The sequence below is a fragment of the Mustela erminea genome, chromosome 5 (assembly GCF_009829155.1).
Source record: "Mustela erminea isolate mMusErm1 chromosome 5, mMusErm1.Pri, whole genome shotgun sequence".
NCBI classification, from domain to species: Eukaryota; Metazoa; Chordata; class Mammalia; order Carnivora; family Mustelidae; genus Mustela; species Mustela erminea.
Window position 1 is genome coordinate 49986424 of NC_045618.1, and position 22714 is coordinate 50009137.

At 54.0% G+C, this 22714-nt stretch overlaps 1 protein-coding gene across 1 annotated transcript in view; it reads left to right on the forward strand.

Moving 5' to 3' along the window:
• The first annotated feature begins 9773 nt into the window (after positions 1 to 9773).
• The window catches only part of LOC116590766 (membrane progestin receptor gamma), a 94516-nt gene continuing 81575 nt past the window's right edge, over positions 9774 to 22714 (forward strand). Inside the window, exon 1 of the mRNA XM_032343026.1 lies at positions 9774 to 9932. The gene's annotated coding sequence lies outside the window, so the exon portion shown is untranslated. The remainder of the gene's footprint in view (positions 9933 to 22714) is intronic.

Sequence of the window (22714 nt, forward strand, 5' to 3'; positions counted from 1 at the left end):
CCAGTGACCTCAGCATCTCCTGGGAGCTAGTTAGAATGCAAATGCTCAGCCTCTGCCCTAGACCTACTGTATCAGAAAACCAGTACCTGTGTTTAACAAGTCCTCGAGGGGATTCTGCATGGCCCCATAAAGGTCTCCTCAAGGTTAGGGACCACATCTCATTTATCTTGGTATCTGTACTAATTTCCTATTGCAGCTATAACAAATTACCCCAAACACAGTGGCTTAAAACAACCTGAATTTATTATCTTAGGGCTCTGGATGAGCCCTAAGAGTTTCACTGAGGTAAAATCAAGGTGCTGGTATGGATGTGTTCCTTCTGGACATTCCAGGGGAGAATCCATCTCTTTGCCTTTTCTGGTGTATAAAAGCTGCCCACATTCCTTGGTTCATAGCTGCATCTCTCTGACCTCTACTTCCATCGTCACACTTTGATCTATGACCCTCCTCTCTCCCTCTTCTAAGAAGGCTTGTGATTACAAGGAGCCCACTCTGAAAATCCAGGACCATCTGCCCATCTCAATATTCTTGACTTCATCACATCTGCAAATTTCTTTTTTTTTTTTAAAGATTTTATTTATTTATTTGACAGAGATCGCAAGCAGGCAGAGAGGCAGGCAGAGAGAGAGGAGGAAGCAGACTCCCCACCGAGCCGAGAGCCCGATGCGGGGCTCGATCCCAGGACCCTGGGACCATGACCCGAGCCGAAGGCAGAGGCTTCATCCCGCTGAACCACCCAGGCGCCCCACATCTGCAAATTTCTTTTCACCATGTAAGGTACCATATTCCCAGGATCTGGGAGCATCTCCGAAGGACTGTTATTCAGCCTACCACAGCATCCCTCCCAGAACAGGTGCTCAGCAAGGGTCTGCAGAAAGAATGAGCGAATGCAGAAAGAAACCAGGGACCAGAGGAAGCCTTCCTCCTCTCCATCCTGTGAGCACTGGCCCTCTGACAAGCATCTGACCTGGTCCCAGGGGGGCGAGACCCATCCACGTCCCGGTGTACATTACTCCTTCAATTCAAGTGCAGGTGCGTTGGGCAGGTGAGGCTCCGAAGTGAGGCTCTGCCAGCCAGAATGCAGCCAGGTGGCAGCAGTCGGCAAACATCGGGGCTGGCAGACCAGCAACCCAAAGTTCAGCTGTGGGGGAATACGGGGTGTCCGCTGGTGGGTCTGGTGTCTGGGGCCACCAAGAGAACATGCCCTTTGGGCTCAAGCGCTGACTCAGCCAGGCGCCCACTGAGATGCAGGAACTCCGCGCCTCCTCAGTTACTCTATGTGCAATGTGGCATGATTGCAGCAGCTTTCCCAGGTTGTTGAGAAAACTGCAGAGAAGGCATGAAGTTCCCTGCCCTGCCCTGGTAAATGAAGGTGGGGTTGCCCCCACTAGGGAAGAGGTCAAATGGGGAGCCAGAGCCAGCCAGGCGGGCAGGGGCAGGGTGGACACTGACTCAGACCGTGGGTGGCCCAGGATTAGCCTTGCTCCCCAGGCCCTGCCACCCCCAGGCCTGACAGCCCTGGGCTGAATTAGGCTTTGGGTCTTCCTTGGCCCTTTATTTTGGACAATTTGCTGACACCCCTTGGTCATTCACTGCAGCAGAACTGAACTCAGAGAAGGGAGGAGTCATGGGGCCCCAGTGGGCCTGTGGGCCTCCCTGTGGACCCCAAGGTGGAGTAGAAAATGCTCAGGATCTGGGGGGAGGAAATCTGAGCTCACTTACCAGCCTCCCTGAGCCTTTAAGCCTCAGTTTCCCCTATCCACACTCAGGGATGATGCAATCTGTCCCTGCTCTTCCTTGGCCCTTGGAGGTCAGGACGTGCCAGGGAGGCGAAGGGTAACGCGGGTGCCGGGAGTGATCAGAAGAGGCTCTGCCTGGTGTCTTCTGCCTGGGATTTGAGGCGTGCCTAGGAGAGGGCTGTTTGTCCTCAGTTAGATTCAGGAATATTTGATAAAGACATTAGCGTGCTGTAATGGAGGATACCAGCTTGGTGCTAAATTAAATATTTACACAGCCCTCCGTGATCTTCTCCCTCTCTTTAGTAGCTCCCTCCCCATGCTAAAATATTTAGCAGGGATTTCAGGAGCATTCTCAAACTGAGCTATGGCTCAGAGTTATCTATTAGTGAGGAGGATGTGACCACGGGTTCCGGCACATTCTCAGGCCCAGCCACTTTCATTGGAGGCCAGGTCAGTCCACTTGGCTCGGCCAGATCTGTGTACTGAAAGAAAGACATTGCACTTGGATCTTTAAAAGACAAACAAAACAAACCATGTAGGCTAGGTATGACACAGACTGGAGCCAAAGGGACTTTCTAGAAAACAGGTCAGAAACCATAGTGAAAAGAGTTGCACAACCATTTTTGAGGAGGAAGAAATCCCAGCAGGGCATATGGCAATCTAATACAAATTCAGCCTTTATGTCATGGAGTCACTCAGGCCACCCACTTGCCCTTTTAGTATCTTCCTGTTCCTAGAATGGCTAATAGATCACTCTGCTCCCAGTATTCTAATGGGTGAGAGTGACAGCAAGTACTCCATATTTCCCATAAGTGGACTGTTTCTCAAAGGCTTGATCCTGGGAAAGGCTTGAGGTCTGCTGGCTCATGGGAATAGGAGTCATATTTTGGACAGTAGCTGTAGGATATATACTGTGGTGAACTTCAGAGCAGACATGTTCCAGAAGAAATCATTATGTATTTAAGTTTCAGAAATCAAAATGTATCCTCTGATTATTAAGAAAGGCAGATGGGGGAGGCACCTGGGTCGCTCAGTCAGTTAAATGTCTGCCTTAGGCTCAGGTTATGATCTCAGGGTCCCAGGATCAAACCCCGCATTGGGCTTCCTGCTCAGTGGGGAGCCTGCTTCTCCCTCTCCCCTGCCCCTGCTCTCTCTCTCTCTTTCTCAAATAAATAAATAAAATCAGAAAGGAAGGAAGGACGGTCAGACAGGCACAATTGTTGAGAGCACAAACTTTGCACCAGTCCTAAGTCGAGTCCCTGCCGTGTGACCTTATTCAAGTCACTGCCTCAACTTTCCAATCTCTGAAACAGGGACAGTGACACAGGGCTTCAGTGAGCATTCAGTGAGATCTGCTGTCTCTCGAGCCTCCAGCACCTGACTGTCGTGAAAGCTTGGCAAACATGGGTTGTGATCGTCACTCTCAATCCTCTTGTCAAAGCGAAGGTTCCCTTCCCACTAAAGGTTTTGTGTAATTCTGTCCTTCCACGCCCAGGCTGACTGGTGTACATCACAGGGCTCAGGGGCCATTAGGAGCTGCCCTGCCCAGCCGGCCAGGCCCCAGGAGGTCAGCAGGGGAGCACTTCCGCCTCCCACCTCTGACAGCTGGGTGGGGACAGAGAACACAGCAAGCTTCCTGCTGCCTTTCCTGAGAACACAACTTCAAAAGGTCCACACCCAGATTTTAAGAAAGCCTCAGGCCCAGCGCCAGCCCCCCTCCTCCCTGTGGTCAGCAACCTGTCCCCGTCCTGCTGATAGAAGTGACCACCCAGAATGCCACTGAGAAGGCTCTGGATAGCACCTGTCCCCTCTCCATCTCAGAGGAAAGACCCAAAGCCAGAAAGAAGGAGGCCCTTGTCCTTAGCTGAACCCCACTTGGGTTCAGATCTCGGCCCTGCCTTTTCCTAGCTAGTGGATCCACAGCAGTGGGTCAGAGTGTCCCTGTCTGACCCCACAGATATCCTTAGTATTGTACCAAATAACGCGCCAGGCAAGCAAGGCTCAGAGGCCGGGTTACTTGCAAGCCCCAGCAGGTGGGCGTCTGAAGAAGCATTTGGAGGAGGGGCTCCTTTACAGGTGGGGACTTCAATCAAGGCCTTACCTTGCCTATAAAATACCTCTACAACCAGGCCTGAATGTCACTGAGTGTCTGAAACCTTAGCTTCTTTCAAATGCAAATATCCCACAGAAGCAGCCCACACAGGGACCTGTGCTCATTTATACCTGAGTTTGAATAGGTGTATTCAACAGCCTTCCCTGAACAAGGGACTAATAATAATTACTATTATTATATATTCAGCCAACATCTCAGGAATCAAAGAATCACCCGTAGTCCGAAACCTTTCAGTTTTCTTCTTTCCTCCTCGACACCCAGCTCCCCACCAGTCCTTGGTCATGCCTACGTACAGCTGGACTCCTGTGCAATTTCGCACTCAACACTGGATCTTTAGCGATCCCCCGTGTTGCAATCGTCCTCACAATTAGCTCTTACGGTGGGCGTGCTGCTGCTCACCAGAGCGCTGGGGCTGGACGCTTAGGTGACTTCAAGTTCACTGTTTTTAGATAAAATGCCAAAACTTTGTTCCAAGAGCTTTTTCAGTGTCTGAGGATTATTCCCTTAGGATACAGCCTCAGGTGTGGGACTGCCACGTTCAAAGTGAAGAGTTTTCTGGTGGCTCTGGGAAGAGAGCGGAGTCCAGGTTTTGCCTGGAGCTTGCAGACAGCTGGTGCCTGGGGGCTGAGAGAGAGCTGGGGGTCGGGGAGGGGAGAGTCTCTGGGTTCAAGGGGGCAGTCAACCTTTGCTGGGGTGAGGGGAACAGTCCTTGAGGGCAGTTAGTCCTGGAAGGGAGGCTGCAGCCTCAGGCTGAGAGCAGATAACCAGGGGCTGCAGGGAAGAGCGCTCCCCTGCTCCTGACACCCAATCTGCACCCCAGCACTCCTCTGCGAGAGCTTGACTCGCCTCTAACAGGTGCTGTGTCCACACCTGGTGTGTGGGGCTCAGGGGTACAGGAGAAGGAGAAGCCTAGGGAAGCGCTGAGGCATGTGCATGAATGGCCCCCCAATCCAGGCAGGAAGCATAGCAGCAGTCTCTGCTGGGGCACGTCTGTCTGCCATGGCTCGGCTCTGGAGCCGGCTGGGCAGGCTCCCCGTATCTGGATGACTATTTGCGGTGTGCTGGGCCCAACCCAGGGCACTGCGGGCAGGATGATAAGGACACAGACGTGGCTTCGGCTCTCTGGACACACCCAGAGCCAGGCAGCCCCCAGAGTCGGACTACCTCGGGGTCTCCATGCTGTCTGCTTCCCAGAACCACCTGGGGAACTTTCGAGAAGATCCAGGTCGCCACCTCCAGAGATTTGGGTGGAACGGGTGGCTTGTGCTGACGTCTCACCAGGATGGGGAACCACTGGGTTAGATATTGCATTTTCTTGGTGGGGCGTTTTTGGATGCAAGTACGGAGGCTATGTGAAGCCACGAGGAGAAAACAGAGGTTGCTGTGAGTTGGGATGGTGTTTGCGGGAGGAGGGGGCCTACATTCCCTTTGTCATCTCCACGTGTGCCCTTCCCCCAAAGAAACCCGCCCCCAAATAGACAGGTGCCCTTCTCTACCGATGCGGTCCTGCAGCTCTCCCCTTGCAAACGGGGTGCTGCCTGAGTCCCTTGTATGGGGGATCGTGGACCCTCGGCCGCTGTGCAGATCTGCTTTGACCTACGAAGCTCACACGAGAGACCATAGTGGTCTGCTAGGTCCTCTCATGGCATCTCTGCTTCTTCTCCATGAGCATCTTTACTCCTTAGGTCAAATGACCCTGAAGGCCCTTCTAGATTCTCTTGTTCTTGATGGATACTGGCCCTGAGAAACCCAGCTGGCACAGGGCAGACTGGGACAACCTCCAGGTACCCCAGAGGACAGGCCCTTGTGGTCTTTCCCTGGGGAGGCCAGGGGCCAGGCCCTAAGCATGGCCCTGTGGCCTGGCCCTGGCCATGTTGGGTCCCAGACAAGGAAGGGGGGGCATCACCCTCCTCCCCTCTCAGCATCTTCTCCTCCACGCACACCATTCAGGGGCCAGCCCTTCATGTTCCATCTACCCCATCCTGCTCCAAGGACTGCATCCACACCTGGGCAGGGTCTGCCAGGTAGGGAGGTGGGGGCTGGGATCTCCGTAGGGAATGCAAAGCTCTGTGACACCCCAGAGCTCCTTGACAAAGGGCTGTCAAGCCCCGGACATCTGCAGAGTGGCTGAGGCACAGGGGGCGGTGAGCACACCCTCCTAGAGCGGTGTCTTTCCCATAGGTACCCCACGAGGGAGAGGTGTTAGAGAAAGAGGCACAAAGGGTGCTGTTGAAATAGCCATGACCAAGCTGGGAGGTGTTGGGATGGGAAGTCAAAGGAAGGGGAGTCCCCCAACTTACCACCCCAGCCTCCTGTCTTCTTCTTAGACAACCAGGTGGGCTGTCTCCCGGGCAGCTGAGATGTGGTGGGAAATTGAGGGATCACGAGGTGTCCCCACGGGGAGGAAAGACACTGTATTGGGTCGAATGGTGTCCCTTAAAAAGATAATGCCATGTCCTAGCCTCCAGTCCCTGTGACTATGAATTGATTTAGAGAAAAGTGTCCTAGCAGGTGTCATTAAGTTAAGGATCTTGACATGGGATCCTCTTGAAGCCAGTGACTGGAGTCCTTGTGCAAATAAGAGAGAACACAGAGTGACACAGAGGAGAAGACTGTGTGATTGGAGCCAGGCCACCGCAAGCCCAGAACCTCCCAGAGCCCCCAGAAGCTGAAAGAGACAAGGACTTGGGGTTGTATGGAAATTTCTAAGGGCTTGTGTCCCTGCAGACACTGGGATCTGAGACTTCTAGCCTCCAGGACAGTGAGAGAGTACGTTTCTGCAGTTTTAAGCCATTGCACCTGTGGTGATTTTTTTCAGTCACCCTAGGAGACCAATGTCTGAACACAGCGGCCCAAAGGGAAGCTCTTCGAGGAGTTCCCATCAACCACGAACTCTCCCTGAGCAACCACTTCTTCTCCCATGGACTTGAGCCTACTTCCGGCCCTGATGAGGGAAAGAGAGAGCTTTGTCAGACGCACTGTCGGGCAGTGCTGGCCCCTCTCCCGGCCTCAGTTTTCTCATCTGCGAAGTGAAGCAGTGACCCTGGCCTGAAGACTCCATCACAGGGACCCAAAAGGAGGGACAGGTCCTGGGGGCAAAGTGAAGGTTGGGTGCACCTGAGTCCCAATGTGATGTGCAGGTGCATGATTCCTGCTGTCTGACAAGGTCATTTGGACAAAGAGGACAGATCTGCTGGGCCCCTCCAGGAGGAGCTGGCCAGCCCCCAAGGAATAAGCTCCTTTTTGGGAAAAGTACCTCTGACATGGGGTGCCAGGCACACCCAGGTGCCAGGGAGGGCAAGAGGGAGAAAGTCATATGGATGGGGAGGGAATGTCCTCCAAAAAGGGAATTGTTGTAAAAGTGTCCCAAGGAGAACTGACATTTCTGAGTGACACCTTCCTTTTCCCCCTGCCCTCCCTCTAGCCTCTAACCACTTGCAGATGAACCCCCCTTTCACGGTCCATCTCTCTTTGCCACGAAGAGAGGCAGTGCCTAGCCCAGCATGGGGCAGGTCCACACTTTTACTGAGGCCCTGGAAAAGAAACAACAAAACCTGTGTTAAATTCACTCAGTGCTCCTAAGTTCACAGAGCACTTCCAAAAGTGTTCTGTGGTCACCGCGATAGCCCTGCAAGGAACGAGCTTTGGATCCCACTCTACAGATAAGAAACCAAGGGTCAGAGAGGAGGACCAGCGGCTCAAGGCCATCTTGACACAGGCTGCCTGACTCCTGGTGCTCTTTCCATGTCACTTCACTGCCTTCTCTGACATGTCCTCTGCCACCTCCCTGGGAGATTCAGGTATCTCCCAGTAGGTGTGGCCTCAAAATCCTCCAAGGTCTGCAGCTCCCAGCGTTGCTTTGCAGACCCTCCCTGGGACTGTAGCACCCTCCCCTCTGCTCCCAACTCTGTACCTTGGCTCGGCTCCTTCTCCTGGGCTCACATGCTCCTCCTAGAACATTCCCAGTCCTTCCCATGCTTCCTGTCCTTTTAGGCTGCACAGGGGGCCCAGACACTCTACAGAGTTCTCAAGTCCTGGTTCTAGTTCTAGCTCCGAATCCTTTGCTCCCTGTGTGACCTTGGGTACGTCACTCTTCCTCTCTGGGTCTCCATTTCCTCCCGTGTGAAGTGGGGGAGTTGAACCCAATACTCCATAAATTCTTCTCCATGTGGTCCAAAGCACTCCCCATTCCCCCATCACCCGGCTCTGCCCTCCCTGTGTGCATCCACAGCTGCCCTCCTTGCTCCACATCCTTCTTCAGGGGGTCCTGTTTCACCATTCAGCTGGGCTTTAATCTTACTGCGGCAGAGGTGGGATGGGGGAGCTGCCGCACCTGCCAACCAGGTGGTTGGTCAAGATGGGCTGATCAATTAATCTGAGCACCCTCCTTCTGGCTTCGGAAGCCCCTTAATCTTTGCCCTTTGGGTCCTAAGGTGCACACAGAGAAGCCTGCAGTGGGCACAGGTGGCCCCTGTTTGCCTTGGCGGGGGATGCTAGTGGTGGGCTGTGTGACCGCTCTGTGTGCGCCACAGCTTCTGCAAGAGTGGAGAGGGGAAGGGGTGCGACCAGCCCTAGACTTTGAAAGCAGGACACCCTGTTCTGCCTATTCTGCCTCAGAAGCCCATCGCTGTCACAGGCATCAAAAGATGACATCAGAAAGCACATAGCGCCGCGCCTTGCCTTCCCCTTCAAAGGGCTTCACATCTCATATGTCATTTAATCCCCCAAACCCTTGGGAAGGCAAAGCCGGGATTATTAACGAGGGACTTGTCCAAGGCCACTCTGAATTCAGCAAAAGCTGGACTGGGACCCGTTCCCTCTGTGCTGACCGTTCTTGTCAAGCTCTGGTTTGCACAGGCTGGCTGCCTGTTTGCGTGGCCACCTCACTTCCCTCCGAGAATTACCTCTGACAGGACAGGCTGATTAGACTGAGACACACGCACATACACACACTGCTTTACAGCTACAAGGAAACCTCAGCAAGACGCCCCATAGCACGACTCAGGATCCATAAAAAGGGCCTTAGAGATAATTAACTCACAGCAAGTGGGGAAACAGGTTCAGAAAGGGATAGAGACTTGTGTAAGGTCACAGACCTAAATGGAAGCTTCAGGACTCCTGGTCCTGTGCTCCTTCCACTGTGTCTGCACATTTAACAAACATGGCAAGGCAGTTAGAAGAAAGAACCCAGAAGGCCTGGGCAGGCAAGGAAGGACAACCTCCATCTCAGTCTGGAAGTTTTGTCCAAAGGGTGCATGTTCCAGAATTCCTCGGGAGGTGGGGTGGGAGCAGGCAGGAAATAGCAGCAACCTGCTCCTTCAGCACCTGGGAGCAGCCTCACAGGCTGGAGGGCTGTTTCTTCATTGTCCCCTGTGTCCCTTCAACTCTTGTCGCTGTGTCCACTGAGTGGCAGGCGTCCAGGCCCAGCACCTTCCAGATCAGGGAAATGGAGTCCTGGGGAAAGGCAGAGGGTGGCAAAGCTCCCCCGGGGCAAGGGCATTCCGGAGAGAGCCAGTGGAGCTGACGCCAAGGCCAAGAACAGCCCGGGGTGGGGAAAGGACGTGGTGGGGTGGGGCTGCGGGTACCCAGTTGTTTTTTTTTTCCTTTCCCGTGCTCCACCCGGTGCATTCTTCTGAAGGGCAGGCTCCCAGACCTTGGCCCCCAGGAGTGGGGGTGGACGTGAAGCACGTGAAAGGGTCCAAGGGGTGGGGGGGCCTATGCGCCCCTCGCGACTCCACCAGGCACAGCGCTTGGGTGGCATCTCCGGCAGGCGAATGGTGGGCGCCGCCCTGGAGGTCACGGAGTCAGGCGTCGGGGGCACGCGGTTGGGTGCTGGCAGGCGCCGGGAGGGGGTGCCCCCTGCCCTCGGCTCCTCCCCCGGGGCCGACGCGCCCCGCCCCGCCCTGCGCGGGAGGGCACCGGGGGCGGGACCCGCGGGGAGGCGCGCCGACCGGCCGGGCCAGGTGCAGCGCCCGTGTGTCTGAGGGCCGCCGCGACCCCGGAGGAGTGTCCCGGTGTCCGGCCGGCCCGTGCCGCGCCCCTGCGCCCCTCGCCGGCCGCCGGCGACCCTCGTAAGCCAGGTAACCGAGGGCGGGACTCCTGGCCGGCTCCGCGCGCGTCCTCCGCGGCTGGGGGTCCACGCGCACCCCGCCGTCCCCACGCTGCCCGCCGCCCGAGGGCCGCCCCGAGGGCCACTTTCGGGAAGTTGGCGCCGGAATGGCCGCGCACCGGGCGGAGCGACCGGCACCCGTGGCCCCGCACGCCCCGGCCCGGGGTCCTGTCCCGCGGGGGGCCGGTGCGGAGCCTGGGCGGGCGCGCGGGGTCTCCGCCGACACGGGGGATGCTGGTCTTCTCGGTAGTTCCATTTCTCACTCCCCTGAGCGTTTGCGTCCCTCCTCGTCCCCGCAGCCCCTTCACAGAGTCCTGCGCTGGGGACTGCGGAGTTGGCGATTTTTGGAGGGATGTTTACATTCGCGTCCCCCGCCGCCTCTGGCCAGATGCATGAGGGAGAGCCGGCCTCGGCAGGAGGGGTGCGGGTGAGGGGGCGGCCTCTGTCGGGGCGGCCGTCTAGGCCCTGCTGCAGTGGGAAATCCCGGCTTCTGCCCTGCCTTGGCATCCTTGGGCGCCCCCAAACCCCAGCCCTGCGCAGGAGAGAGCATGGCTCTCCTCAGCCCGGCAGGGGCCTGGACAGATCTGCTGGGTTGGGGTTAGACGGTGCCCCTGCCCACGCAGGACGGGAGAGAACAGACGAGGGAGGTTTGCCAATCAGAGAACTAACATGGACACATCTCTGATTTCACCCCCTCTCTCCCCCATAAACCAGTGAGGCAGTGGGTCTTATTCCATTGACAAATGAACAAAAAAGGGACTCAAAGAAGTTCAATAATTTGCTGGGAGAAAATGGTGTATCTGAACTTCAAGCCAGTCTCCTAGAACCAGATGGTTGGTTCTCCAGTTTTGCTGGGCCCCTGACTCAGCAGGGGTTCATTTCTTCTCCCCTCGTCCCTTGAGGTTCTTCCCCTGGAAGGGGGAGGTCAGGAGAGGGTCCCACCAAGAAGAAAGAAAATCGGGTCCGGTAGCTCCTGGGGGAGAAAGCCAGCTCCTTGCCCAGCCACAGGACCTCGGGAGAGCAGGCACCTGTTGGGCTCACTGCTCTGGAGGTAGTGCCTGGCTCGCAGGAGGTACTCAGCAGACCAGAAGAAATGAACCTGAAATGACAGAGCTCCATTTGCAGCTGATGGACCTCTGCCCTTGGTGGGGAAAGAGGGTCCTCTGAAAGGTAGGACCCAAAAGGTGCCTACTACCTCAGAGGGTCCTTGACCTCCTTACCCACTTGGGGCAGTCGGCAAGCACATCCATAATGCCAGTGTGCCTTTCCAGACAGCAAGGGTTTCCCTTTCCCCAGGTCTACTTTTTTTTTTTTTTTTTTTAAGATTATATTTATTTGGTAGAGAGAGACAAAGTGAGGAAGGGAACACAAGCATCGGGAGTGGGGAGAGGGAGAAGCCAGCTTCTGGCTGAGCAGGGAGCCCAATGCAGGGCTTGATCCCAGGACTCTGGGATCAGGACCTGAGCCCAAAGCAGGCGCTAATGACTGAGCCACCCAGGTGCCCCACCCCGGATCCACTTCTTGTGGATCTCCACTTTCAGACCAGGGAGAAGCAGAGGGAGATGGGTTACATGCCCAGCTTTGCCCTGTCCTGGGAGGCAGGGGACCCTGTCCCATCTGCACCGGGGTCCTACCCAGCCCTCCAGAAAATCTTATTGGGAGCTTGACTCTTCTCTGCCTCCTCTCCCTCCTTACCCTTTCATGGGTGGTAGCCACGGATTGAGGGCAGATAACTTGCTTTTCTGGACCATGGTTTCCTCATCTGTCACATGGGGACAAAAGAGTGTGCATGACTTTATGAGTGAGTGGTCCAAAGGGCTCTGTGAGCTTCTGTGTATGAGCTCCCCATGTGGGCTGTCCATTCTGTCTGGGAAGTGACCACACACCCATCTTGGCCTCCCTCAGAGAGCCGGCCTTATCCTGAGTATATAGGAGGTTCACAGGAAGGGGTCACTGATCAAAAACAAGTCTCCACAGGAAGAGAAATTGCTAAAATTGGTGGAAAATGGGAGTTTTTCATCCTTCTCCCTAACCCCATGTAAGAAGAAAATACCTGGAGGCTCCAGGAGGAGGGACCAGAAGGGTATGAGAGCCCCTTGAGGTGCAGGTGGTCAGTGTCTGACTCATTCAAGGCCATGGTCAAGTGCGGAAAGCCCAGCAAGGGGTATTGGACTTTCCATGGCAGCACCCTGAAGACCTCTGAGGCCTTGCCAGGCAGTCCGTACCCCTGAACTCCTCTGGAGACCCAGATGTCTGCTTTGGCCTCAGGACAGACCAGGGTGCTCAGAGTTGGTCAGTTTTGTTCCCTGGCGGAGGCCAGTGAGAGCGTAGCTGGGGTACAAGCTTTTGCAGCCCCCGTCACCACACCCACCAGCTGTCCCTGCACACATGCAGTGCCCTGACCAGCTTCCTACTGCCAGTGCCTGAGGCTTAACACGAACCCAGCAGAGGGAGAGCTTTAGACCCAGAATTTCTCAGCGGAAACAGTGTTTGAGGTCCTATCCCTGCTACCTCTACCCGGCTCGATTTTCCATAGTGTTTATCACCATCTAAAATCCTATTTTAGCCAGGTTTCTGTCCCCTACCCCGGGCTGTTAGGGGTGATCAAGAACTGCTGTGGGAAGAATGTTCAGGTTACCGAGAGGGACAGCTCCTCAGCTGAGCAGATGGCCACCCACATAGGGTGATTTGAGAGAGCCAAGGAGAATTGCTTCCCTTAAAGCCCCCCTCCCCAAAAGAAGACTCACAAGGCTGCTTTCCAAAGGTAGTTGGTTCCTTTGGTACTGCTGAAAATAGTGCCTCTTCCAGGCAGCCTTTAAAAAATTCCCTGGGACACTGGAAAACCAAGGGGGACCAAAGCTGGGCCCTTGGCAGCCCTGGGAGAAAGGAAGGAGCTCCAGACCACTGGGCCAGGGATGACAAACCAGGCTGAGAAGGTGTGACCGGATGTGTGCACCAGAAAGAGTGAGGACACTGTCCTACCCAAGGTCCTGGGGAAAGCTTGGGGCTCTGAGGCCTCCCTTAGGAATCTGGTAAGAGTGGTTTCCTTGGAGGACTCAAGAACTACATAGGTGTAGGGACAAGCAGGATGGAGAAACTCGAGTTTGGGGGTGGAGAGGAGGGCCAAGAATCGTCTACAGTAGAAGCTAAAACTTTATGTGGTTAAAAAAAAAAAAAAGCCTAGGTGCACTAAGTAGCTTCAGCTCCCAACCCCTGCCCCCAGTCATTCATCCAGCTGTCATTTTTAAGGAAAGGAATTTTATCTGTGTTTTAAGGAAAACTCTGGGGCCCTGTGGAGTCATCTGGAGGATAGATGGAAGAAGATTTTCCAAGGAAGCTGGCAGGGGCATAGGTGGGAGGTGGGGTCCCTGGAGGCATTTCCTCCTCACACTCACGGGAAATGCAGTCCCTGCCTTCTTTCCTGATTGCTTGGAGGGGGCGAGGGTCGCATTTTTAATACTGGGAATAAGCATTCAATAATTGTCAGCTGGTTGCCGGGCACTACAACCCAGCGGGCCACACAGATGGGATGGAGAGCCTGGGGGCCAGGGTGGTCGGCATCCCCACACAGAGGAAGCTGTTCTCGTATGGGCCCACTCAGTAGACAAGTGGGGACTTCGGCTGTTTCCCTGAGCCCTGCTCTTGACCCCCAAATCCTTTTCCATTGCCACTGTGGTTTGCCATATTAAGATTGGGAATGTCCCTGTGCCTTGGTGTTGGGGGAGACGCTGGAAATTGTGCCTCTAAGGATGTATAGGAGTTTACCAGCTGCTTTGAAAAATTGTGGAGGAAGAGGACAGGGAGATGGAGGAAACAAAAGTAACACTTGCCTGAAGCAGTGATTCTGTCCTGGTGCCTCCTGGGTCCCAAGCCACCGTTGCTTCCCCCATTCTTGCTCCCCAGCTGCTCCCTATGTCGTCCCTTCCGCTGGAGTGAGTGAGGCCCCAGCCTGAGACAGAGCTCATGCATTTTTGACCCCTGGCCTCCTCTTTATCACCACCATCACGATGAGGCTCGTGGCTTCCAGCAACAGGGGATGGAAAAGTACCCCTGTTGTGACATGAGGTGAGTCAGTCCTCCAGTGATGGGGTGCTCTGTCAGCTCTGACGCCTGGACCTGCGCCCTGGTGCTTGGCTTGCAGTTGGGAACACAGTGCTCATTCCCTGGGGGCAAGGACAAGGGTGACTCGATATAATATTTTGAAATTACGTAGATGGTAGTGAGAAGCCAGTAGGTGCGAGAGAGACAATCAATTTTAGTGTCTAGGAGAAGAGGCGGGGCCCCCCAGCCGTGATCCAAGGTGTAATTCCTGCCCACGCTGTGCCCTCGAAAGTGAGGTTTGCTTTAGAGAGCTGTCCTGGCTCCTGGCCTTGAACCAGGCCAGGGCCACCCCCAGTGTGCTCCGTGGTGATTTGAGTTGTGAACTCTGCCTAGGCATCCAAAAGGTGTTTTGCCTGGATGCACCACGGTCCTTGAGACGTTCTTCCCCTTTGATTATTCGGGGACCCCTGGCCAGGCTGACCTGAGCAGGATGATTGGGGCCTGTCCAAGGGGTAGAGCCGTCTTGGGCTTCTCAATCCTGTGGTCCCGCATTCGGCCACCCTGCCAGCTTGCTACCAGTCTCTGAGCTGGTCACTGCATGCCTGGTAGCTGGAGGAGGCTGGTGGCTGGCGGGAACTGGATTCTAATCCTGGTACTAGTTTGTCACAGTGCAACTTCGGCCAGGTCGCTTCCTGGGCCTCAGTTTCCTCATCTGTAAAAGACAGCTTGGCTTAGATCAGGGTTTCTCACTTCAGCACTGCCCATGTCTGGGATGGTTCTTCTGGATAGTTCTTTGCTGTGGGGGCTGTCCCGTGCATTGTGGAGTGCTCAGCAGCATCCTCGGCTTCTAACCACCGCTCCCCCCTGCCCCCCGGGGATGCCAGGAGCACCAGCTCTCACTCCTTCTTGACAACCAAAGATGTCTAGAGAGGATGCTAAATGTCCCCGGAGGCAGGATCATCCCTGGTTGAGAACCTCTGGGTTGGATGATCCTTGACGACCCCCCTCGGATTATCCTCAGGATGGGGGACGCATTTGCCTTTTCTAGTCCCTGTTTTATAAATATGGCCTGTGTGTCAACAAGGAGCCCAGGGAGAGGGGTCCAGGGGCTCTTAGGGTGGGACATGCGCTGGGAAGAAAAGGGAGGTTCTGGGCCTTTGCCTCTTGCTGAGCACCAAGGCCAAGTCCACATTGCCTTCCAGACCTTGGGTTACATAAGAAGATGGGGGGCGGGCAGGCCTGTGGCCGGCACATGCACTAGGGTCAGCAGCCTTCCACCAGTGACTAATCATCCCCCTGAGCCCTAAGGACTCAGCTTCTCCTCCTACATGGGCCTTTCTCCCCTCTCTCTCTGCCTGCCCCTGGGGAGGATACAGGAAGTGAATCAGCCCACCCGCCAAGCAGAGGGGGAGGGGCAGAGCCCACTGGTGTTGGACACAGGGCCATGCAGCCTACACGGACTGGACCCAGCCCTGGTTTGGTCTTGTTTATTCCTCCCAAGTGAGCTGTTTATTAACTCTGTCCACAGAAGTCCCTTCTGACCTCACTGCTTGACAGAAGGATGAAGAGGTCTCTTCTCCAGAGACGGGAGGGGTTTTTCCACGGGTGCTAGAAGTAAATCGCTGTTCTGGGGATGACAGGCTGTGAGATTCGGGATAATGTTAACCAAAATGATTGGTTTGGGTTGTTCTTTCTGTTTCTTTTAAAACTTTTTTACTGGGTTTACTTGCTACAGAACATGATTTCTGGTGTACACCATGATGATTTGACGTCCATATACCCTGCGAGGGGTTCGCCACGGTAAATCTGGTTACTGCCTGTCCCCATCCCAAGCTGACTTTTAGGCTCTACTTTTGACCACTTCCAAGTCTGCACAACATATCACTGACTCTAGTCACCATGCTGTACATCACATCCCCATGACCTCTTCATTTTGTGATTAGAAGTGCACCCCTCCTGACCCCCTTTTTTTTTTAACCATCTGCCTTGAAGGCCTATAGATGGCTGTCAGCAGCAGGGCTAGGAGCAGTCAGTTAATTAGACACAGTCCCTGCCTGCCGAGGCCTTCAGTCCTTCAGTCCGTGCGGACGAAGATTCAGTCTGTAACTGTCTTTACCAATGTGCCCTGTAGACTCAGTGTAGACACAAACAGAACTCTGTACTCGTTAAACACGAACTCCCCATCTCCTCCAACTGCCAGCCCCTGGTAATTACCATTCTTCATTGGGTCTCCACGAATCTGATCATCCTGGGTACCCTGTAGGAGCGGGATCAGGGGACACGCAGACTCCTGCATCTGGCTTGTTTCACTGAGCACCCTGTGGTAAGGCTCATTTGTGTTAAGGGGCATCTGATTTTCTTTCCTTTTTAAACAATTTTTGAAGACTTACTTATTTTAGAGAGAGAGAATGAGAGAGCGAGAGGGAGGGGAGGAGGGAGAGAGAGAATCTCAAGCAGTCTCCCTGCTGGGCACCCAGCCCAGCCCCGGGACCCGATCTCACAACCCTGGGAGCAGGGCTTGAGCCCAAAGGGGAGTCTGAACCGACTGTGCCCCCCAGGAGCCCCGGATTTTCTCTCCTTTCAAGGACTGACTAGTGTCCACTGTATGGAAGCACTGCGTGTTCTCTACCCATTCATCTGTGGACAGCCCTCTGGCTTGCTTCGACCTTTTGGCTGTCTTCAGTCATGCTGCTGTGAACACGGGCGTGCATGTATCTGTGTGAGTCCCTGCTTTCAGTTCTTTGTTGAGTATATCCCCAGAAGCAGAACTGCTGGATGGTATGGAAATTGTGTTTAAGTTTTTGAGGGATCACTGTGCTGTTGAGGAAGAAGTATTAGAATTAGGCTTTGAGGATGAACACGAGCTAAACTAACCTAGCTAACCAAGCATCTTGGTAAGGGGAAGGCAGGGGAGGGGAAAGTCTAAACTGCACCATGAAACCCAGTGGTGTGTGTGCTCTGGGTTGAAGCAGGGTGTGGCGGGCAAGGAGGCCAAGGAGAGGGTAGAGCAGGAAGGGTCTGGGACCAGGCTGGGGAGCCTGGGCTCTGAGAAGCATGGAAGGGTTGTTTGGTTTTAAAGATTTGATTTGTTTATTTGAGAGAGCATGTGAGTGAGAGGCGGGGGTGGGGGAAAGGGGGAAATCTGAAGCAGGTTCTGTGCTGAGCACATAGCCCATGGCGGGGCTCGATACCACAACCGGGAGATCATGACCTAAGCCAAAACCCAGAGCTGGGCGCTTTACCAACTGAGCCCCCCAGGTGCCCCTTTGGACAGGGTTTGTAATCGGGAAGTGACACAGACCGCTGGTGTCTTAGAAGGATGTCACAGGGGTGGTGTCACAGGTGGACCGGGAGGGAAAGAGGCTTAGGGCAAACAAAACTGGGTAACACATGAAGCCACACTGTTGGGGTGCGTGGAGGGTTCAGGCATGAGGGTGGGCACGCTGCCCAGAGGTGACTGGGTTTGTGCCTTGGCGGCGGGATGACTGGTGGTGCCCCTGCTGGGTTGGCTTACAGGGGAAGTGGCTGGTCTGGCAAGATGATGGAGGAGGAAGCCCAGGCTGGATGGCTTGAAGGGTGTCTTGGAACCACTCGGGTGGAGATGAGGGTTTGTGGGGTGGGCAGAGCTGTGGTACCAGGAGAGGAGCGAGCTGGTCAAGGGGCCAGGGGAAGGACTGCCATGGGATGGCACAGAGGACTCATCAGAGTTGGAAGCCAGGAAACGAAGCAGCCTCTTCCTGGGACAGGTCCAATCCTGTCCACTTTTATCAGTCCAGACAATCAATCTCTGTACTTAAGGCTGGGCACTGGGGGTGGGAGATACAGAGATAAATATGAGCCAGTGACTTCAATTCATTTATTCATCCTATAAAGCTTAGATAATGGAATGTGGCTGATACCTTTGCTCAGTTAAATATTTAATCACAGTGGGGTTAGGTGATAATGGAGCATGTTTTAAAAGTGTGTCATTTAGTCTACAGCTGGGTTTCTCACCTCAGCACCACTGACATTTTGGACCAGAGAATTCTTGGTCATGGGAGCTGCTGTGTGCCTTTGGCCGCGCGCCTGGCCTCTATACGCCTTAGATGCCAGGAGCTCTACACACACCCCAATCCATTCATAGCAACCAAAAATGTCTTCAAAACATTGCCAAATGTCCCCTGGGGGGACAAAAATCACCTTTAGTTGACATCCTTTGTTCTGGAGGCCAGGAAAGCCTTCTTGAAGGAATGTTAATCTGAGTTCTAGAAGATATATAAGAATCAAGATAAAGCAGGAACAGGTGTGGGAGCAGAGGGGAGAGTATTCAAGGCACAGGTGACAGTGTGTGCAAAGGCCCTGAGGTGGGAGAGAGCATGAAGGGAAACCGGTGAAGGGAGCCTTGGTGGAGGTGGGGAGAGTGGCTGGCTTCTAGGAATACTTGGGAGGGAGCACAGGCAAGGAAGCCTCTCTGAAGTGGAGGACAGAACTGGCTGGAAGCTGGTGAGTGACACTTGGGCATGTTGGGTTTGAGACCCCTGGAGACTTACTTCCACGTGGAGCCCTGAGGTCAGACAAGAGGTCTGGCGGGAACTAACACATTTGGGAGTTACCTGCAAACCCATGACGAGTGAAGCCTCGGGGTGGCGTGTGGACCAAGAAGAGAAGAGCAAAGAGGAGGACCTGGAGGGGAGTTTCACCATTTAGAGACTGGGGAAGACTGCCCAGAGAGGGAGCACAGAAACCGGTAAGGCTTGGTGCTCCGGAAACTGGGGGAGGCGTGTCCAAGGAGGAGGGCGTGGCCGCCGTGAAGTGGGTGGAGCCAGAGCGAGGACTGGCAAGCAGCCCCTGAAGGCCTGAGACCTGAAATCAGGGAGGCCAGTTCCCCTGGGGCAGCTCAGGCAGGTCTGGCAGAGGCCGCTGGGGAGTAAGGGAGGAGGGAGGGAGACAGCAGGCTGACGGTTTCGCCAAAAGTCTGTCAGCTGTAGAGGTGAGAAGAGACTGTGGAAGCCCGAACGTTTGCTCATTTAATCTGCTTGTTGCCCCTGTCTTTTTTCTTAGAAAATAAATGTGCATGGATCATAATTTTAAAAATTGCAAAGATTTAACTGTGAAAAGTCTCCATCTCTGTCTTCCTTGGCCTCCTAGTGTTCTCCCTTCTTGCAAGCAACTTTCCCAGTTTCGCACGCACTCTGTTTCTTACGTGAATTAAAACATACATGGAGAGGAGTTCTCCCCAAGCGTTAGTACACGGTGTGTTCCTTTCTGCCCCTCATTTGTTCTTTTCCCACTTAGCTGTCTTGGAATGCTTCCAAATCAGTACGTAAAGTACTTTTTCATTCTTATTTCCGGCTATAGAATGTTCTATGGTATGGATGTCACACCATTTATTTGAGGAATCTCCTGGTTTTTGGACATCACAAACAATGTCCCACTGAATCACCTTGTGTTTTAGTCAGTGGGCAGTGCTGGTGGTTACCCGTGGGATAAAATCTCAGAAGTGGAATTGAAGGGCCAGAAAGTGTGTGCCTTTGTATTTTGAAAGACATTAGTAAATTGCTCTCCATAGAATTTTTAGGAATGTATACTGCCAGCAGCAATGTACAAGCATGCTGGTTTCCCACGCCCTCTGACATGAAATGTTACCAAACTTGCTGATATTTGCCAATCTGGAAGATAGAAATAGTTTCTCAATAGAGTTTTAATTTGCATTTCTTGGGCTACCAATAAGGGTGGACATGTTTTCACACACATGAGAGCCACTTGTGTTTTCTTTTCTGTGAATTGTCTTTTCATATGTTCTGCTTACTTAAAAAAAAAAAGGATTTATTTATTAATTTTGAGGCGGGGTGGGGAGCAAAGCAGAGGGGGAAGGAGAGAGAATATGAAGCAGACTCTGTGCTGAGCGTGGAGCCCAACATGGGGCTCAGTCCCATGACCCCAAGATCATGACCTGAGCCAAAACTAAGAGTCAGACACCCGACCGAGTGCACCACCCAGGTGCCCCTGTTTTGCTTACTTTCTATCAGGTCTTTGGTCTTAGACTTATGGAATTGGAGACAATCTCTATATATTAAGGAAACTATTCTTTGGTCTAGAATATCACTTACAAGTGTTTCCCCCAGAGTTGATCAAGTTTTTTGCTTTTGCTGCCTTTTTTTTTTTTTTTTTTTTAAAGAATTATGGATGCCGACAGAGAGAGTCACCTGAGTGGCAGGTCCCTGGCGTGGTGGTCCCTGAGGAAGCACTGGGGTGGGTTCCGGATTGGAAAACTCCTCTCTGCTGTGTAACAGGCAGAGGAAGGGAGAAGGCTGCCGGGCAGATGGTTGAATTAGTCCAGGCATGGGGCTGTGTTGATGAGGCATCAGAAGATTAGACAGGAGAATGATGGCATTAGCAAGAAAATGATTGGATTAGCAAGTTCTAGAAACTGAGCCCGATAAGGGGAAGCAAGTGGATGGTGTGTGCTTTCTTAGGCTCTGTGTTTGTCTCTTGGGCACCGTTGAATCGTGGGGCCAGACTAAAGGCTGCCGTTGCTTAGATCTTGCTTGTGATCTGGAGTCTTCCTTATCTCCCTCTGACATGCCGCGCTAATGTCTCCCGCCCTGAACCACCCAGCCCCAATGAACAGCCAACTATGGATGGCCCTGTACCCTGAAGCCCACCTGAACTGTTCGGACTAGACAACCCGAAGCCAGTTGCCCTGCCCGGCTTTGCCTTCCCTTCCTTTCTCTGCCTCCTGGCCAGCATTTGTGCTTCTCCACCTGGCCACGTGTGGCTTCTCTACGTATGGAATAGCTTGCCCCCGCTCAGGAAATGAAAGTAAGGAAAATCTTCTTTCAGTCTCAGGGAGGCTCTAGGATGCCACTGTGGGTGGTTAAATAAGTAGGCTCTCAGGGCGGGCTTCCTGGAGGAGGTTGCCTGGAGATGAGGCAAGGCCTTGCAGTGGGATGGCAGAAGCACTGGTTGGGAGGCACAAGGGGGTGTCTGTGGAGAAGGGTGGGCAGCTCAGAACCCTCAGAACCAAGGCTGCAGAGAAAGATAGGAGAGGAGGCAGATCTGACCACGTAGAAGATCTGACCACAGAGAAGAAGCAGAAGCAATAGGGTCCACAATGCAGGGCAGGGCCTGTGGGTACAATTTAAAAATTCCGTTTTTTGGGCGCCTGGGTGGCTCAGTGGGTTAAGCCGCTGCCTTCGGCTCAGGTCATGATCTCAGGGTCCTGGGATGGAGTCCCGCATCGGGCTCTCTGCTCAGCAGGGAGCCTGCTTCCTCCTCTCTCTCTGCCTGCCTCTCTGCCTACTTGTGTTCTCTGTCAAATAAATAAATAAAATCTTTAAAAAAAGAATTCCATTTTTTAATTCCTAGGAATAATTTGATTTTGTGTTAATGCCCTACGGGGGTTCAGGGTGGGGCTGCTTACGATAAAAGGTCTAAACAGGGCCTGGTGGTCCACCCCAACTCTTGACAAGATAGCAGACTCCCCTGCCCCCTTCCCTTTTTGATGCCACATTAACAGCACCCATCTCTGATTGACCTCAGCTCTCCGCCTTCCCTTCCTCAATGTGCTACCATCAGCACCTCCACATGGCACCCAACACCCACCTTTCTGCTGCTACACGGGGCCATGCTTCCCCTCCAGTCTCAGGGGAACTTCCACCATCCTGGTGGTTTCTGCCTCCTCCATGAACGCTCGGCTCCCAGAGTCTCTCTCCCTCAGGATCAGCTGCCACACTGGCCAACTGGTTCTCAGCTTCATGGCATTTGAATGGAGAAGAGACTTCTTGAAGAACAAACAGCTTCGGAAACATGGCGGACAGAGTAATAGCTGTGGAGTGGCGGGCTGCGGTCTTGTTCGTCGGGGGCCCTGACCCACACTGCCGCAAGTCACACAGAGCCTTTTGGGGGGGCTGAGGGGTGGGGGGGTGACGTTGCCCCTTGTAATAATGTGGGTCCAGATCCCTATCCTGTGTGCCGTACGTCAGTGAGTCCAAAGGAAGTTCGTGAACGCGTGCACACGGTTGGCGATTACTCATGCTGCCTCTCGATTTCTTTCTTGTTGCCTAGAACGTTATTTACCTTCTGGAGGGTGGAATTTGTGGGGAAGGAATCTCACATTCAGCAGGCACCCATCTAGTTCTGATGAACTCTGAACCGGGCCATGGGCTGTGGGGCTTAGAATCGTGTCGTATTTGCTTCCTCCCCACTCCGCCACAGAAAGGTACCAACACGCTCTGTGGGCTCACCCGCCAGTGCAGAGAATAAAGGGAAGCCATGCTGTGCTTGGCCAGTCCGACTTCCAGAAAGAGGAAGAGCTTGAGCAGGCAGCTGGTGTGGAAGAGGTGGCAGAGGGGAAGGGTGCGGGCAAGAGGTCTGGCAAGGAGGCCCCCACATTTCAGGCCAGCCGTCCATGAGGGGAGGTTGAGGGTTAGGATTCCAGGGTAACGGGAGGATGGTGATGGGTACCCTGGGGGCAGCGGAGTCCCCACAGGACCTGTCAGTGTTGGGAGGGGTCGGGTTGTGCATGTTGAACCCTCTCTGCTTTCAGGGGAGCCCTCGGGACCCTGCAGCTAGATGGGATGGGGATGCGACTCAGTGACCTTGCACTTCTGTGAATCCGGTGAGGGTTTTTGCCTCCTGAAGGATTCTTTGGTTGCCCCCGGGGCAGGAAACAAGTGTTTCCCCAGATCCCGCTTGGGCTTGGGCTAAGACTTGCAGGAGATCTTTTGGAAA